At 37.8% G+C, this 2,409-nt stretch overlaps 1 long non-coding RNA gene across 1 annotated transcript; it reads left to right on the top strand.

The window, feature by feature from the left end:
• The first annotated feature begins 185 nt into the window (after positions 1-185).
• Positions 186-2,033, top strand: LOC111241141. Its single transcript, XR_002666931.1, has 2 exons — positions 186-1,643; positions 1,742-2,033. It is a non-coding gene; the product is annotated as an uncharacterized LOC111241141 (long non-coding RNA).
• Positions 2,034-2,409: the final 376 nt, after the last annotated feature.

A 2,409-nucleotide genomic window follows, 5' to 3' on the forward strand; every position in this document is an offset into this window, starting at 1 on the left:
AAAAAAAGAAATAAATTGGTAAATTATTAAATAAAAATAAAGAGTAAAAATAAAAATTAATGATAGAATGAAAATATAGTGGTGTATATATAAAAAGATGGGGTGTCTAAACTACTTTCAAAAAAACTAATTGGGCCTAAACCCAAGTGGCAAAGGGTGCATCTTAGAAAAATAAGGGGTGCAAATTTAATTTTTTATCAAATATCAAATTGGGTTTGAGCCCAATAAGAAAAACGTGACTTAGGTAAAATAGGGGGTGCAGGGAACAATTAGTATTTGTTCTGCCATGATGGGCTCAGCATTGGCCCAGACAGAAAATAAAATAAAAAAACAGATGGGGGGTGGGGTGAGTGAAAATGGAGGTGCGGAAGTTAATCTAAACCTAAAAAAAACTAAAGGAAAAACAAAACAAAAAAACCTAAGTCTAACCCTAATTTCAGAAACCCTTTAGGGGTTCTTCTCAGACTCTCTCATTTCTCACATTCACTCTTGGGAAAACCTAGAGTTTCTCTCAAGGAAAAACGACCACCCCATGAGCCCCCTCCTGCAAGGTTGTCGTGGCCTCCTCCAGTCCTTGCACATCCGACCACCTCCTGACCCCAAAGCTTCACCGGAAACACCAGGGGTCGCCGGAACATTGCTAGCCGTGGCATCCCTGACTTTTCCCCTTCCTCTCGCTTACTCAAAGCAAATGTCATCACTGGAACCGAGTGCCTCTGCCGTTCTCCGATAGCCACCATCACCTAGAACCGGTCACCGTCATCGTCAATCCCTCGCGCCGTCAAAGCCATCGTGACCTCTAGACGTTCAACCACGGCAGCCACCATGCCGTCGATTGTTCGCGCACGGCGTCGCCTACGTCGTCCGAATCAACTCCGACCACAACTCCGATGAAACTCAACCTTCCTTGCTTCGCAATTCTTGTCGTCGCGCCCCCTTGCTCCAAGTTCGTTCATCGCAAGTGAGAACAAAACGTTCTCACTCCCGCAACTTCCCCTCCCGATTCATGGTGATCCCGACCATTGATACTACCAACTCTGTATCATCTCCATGTACTACTGCTTCTATTTATTTATTATTTTTTTTTTATTGAAAGTTTGTTATATCCAAAAAAAATGTGATGAGAAACAGGATTGTCATATCATATGGGTTGAAAATGCTGTCTGAGATTGCTCCTGTTTGTATTGTTTCTGTTTTGGGTAATTTGAAATAGGGATATGATGAATTTAGGGCCAGGTTCTTCTGTTGGGATGAAACGGCTATGAAGTTCTTCACGGTGTAAGTGAAGGTCGACGATGTAACGGGGTTGGGCTGTGTGCGAGAGGGGTTTTTTTCTTTTGCTGGTTTGGTCTTCTCTTCTTTTTTTTTGTTAATACAGGGGCGTTGGTCTTGGTGTAACAAGAGAACTGAAACTGGGGGTTGTTGGTGTTAGGGCCGTGTGTGAAGATTATTTGATGGTTTTGATGGTGGAGAGAACTCAAAGTGATACGGGATAATGGTGGTAATACCAAATAATGATGGAGATCATCAATGGAGGATAAAAAAAATGCAGGGATTTTCACATCATAACCATGCTCAGACCCAACAACATCAATGCTAAGATAAAGAAATATAATGCAGCAAGCATTGATGACATGAACATAGTATGTTTACCTTTTAAAGCTTTGTGAATTGCCGAAAGTCTTGTTTCTCCGGTGATCTTTTTCTTACTGCTTCAGTGCTCTTTTTTTCTTTTTTTTAGGTCAATCGCCAATAATCCTCTCACTCGTAATACTGTTCCTCTCTTCTGCCTCTGTTTTCTGTTTTTTTCTTTGTTTATGGTTTTTGAATAAGGTATAGAGTGATGGATGTTTGTTGGGATCGTTACGGGTGTGGTCATGGGGGAATCCAGATTGTGTGTGATGTATGCCTGTTGAAATCTGTTGATGTCTGTGAGTTTGTTGGAGGTGGTCATTGGTTAAGCATAGCAGAGTGGTCAAAAAAATGTGTATTCTCATCTTCTCATTTTTTACAACAAACCTTTTTTCTTCTTTTTTTTATTTTTCTTTTTTTTCTCTTTTATTTTTCGTTTTTTTTTTATTATATGAAATCAAAACTAAAATAATCAATAAAAATAAAAATCAAAAAGGAAAAAAGAAAATCATAATGGAAAAAGTAAAGTAAAATAAAAATAAAAAATAAAAAATAAACAACAAAAAGAAATTAACATAAAAGAGAATAGTAGAAAGTAAAATAAAAACTATAAATTAAAATGCAAAAAATGAAAAATGAAAATAAAATAAGACAAAAAACAAAAATTAAGTCTTATTATTCAATCACCCGGACGAAATTGGGTGTTGACAGTTGCCCCTCTTTACTTAGATTTACGGGATAATATGAAAATTTGATATTTTCGTATTATCCGAGTAA

The sequence above is a fragment of the Vigna radiata genome, unplaced genomic scaffold (assembly GCF_000741045.1).
Source record: "Vigna radiata var. radiata cultivar VC1973A unplaced genomic scaffold, Vradiata_ver6 scaffold_251, whole genome shotgun sequence".
In the NCBI taxonomy this organism is placed as follows: Eukaryota; Viridiplantae; Streptophyta; class Magnoliopsida; order Fabales; family Fabaceae; genus Vigna; species Vigna radiata.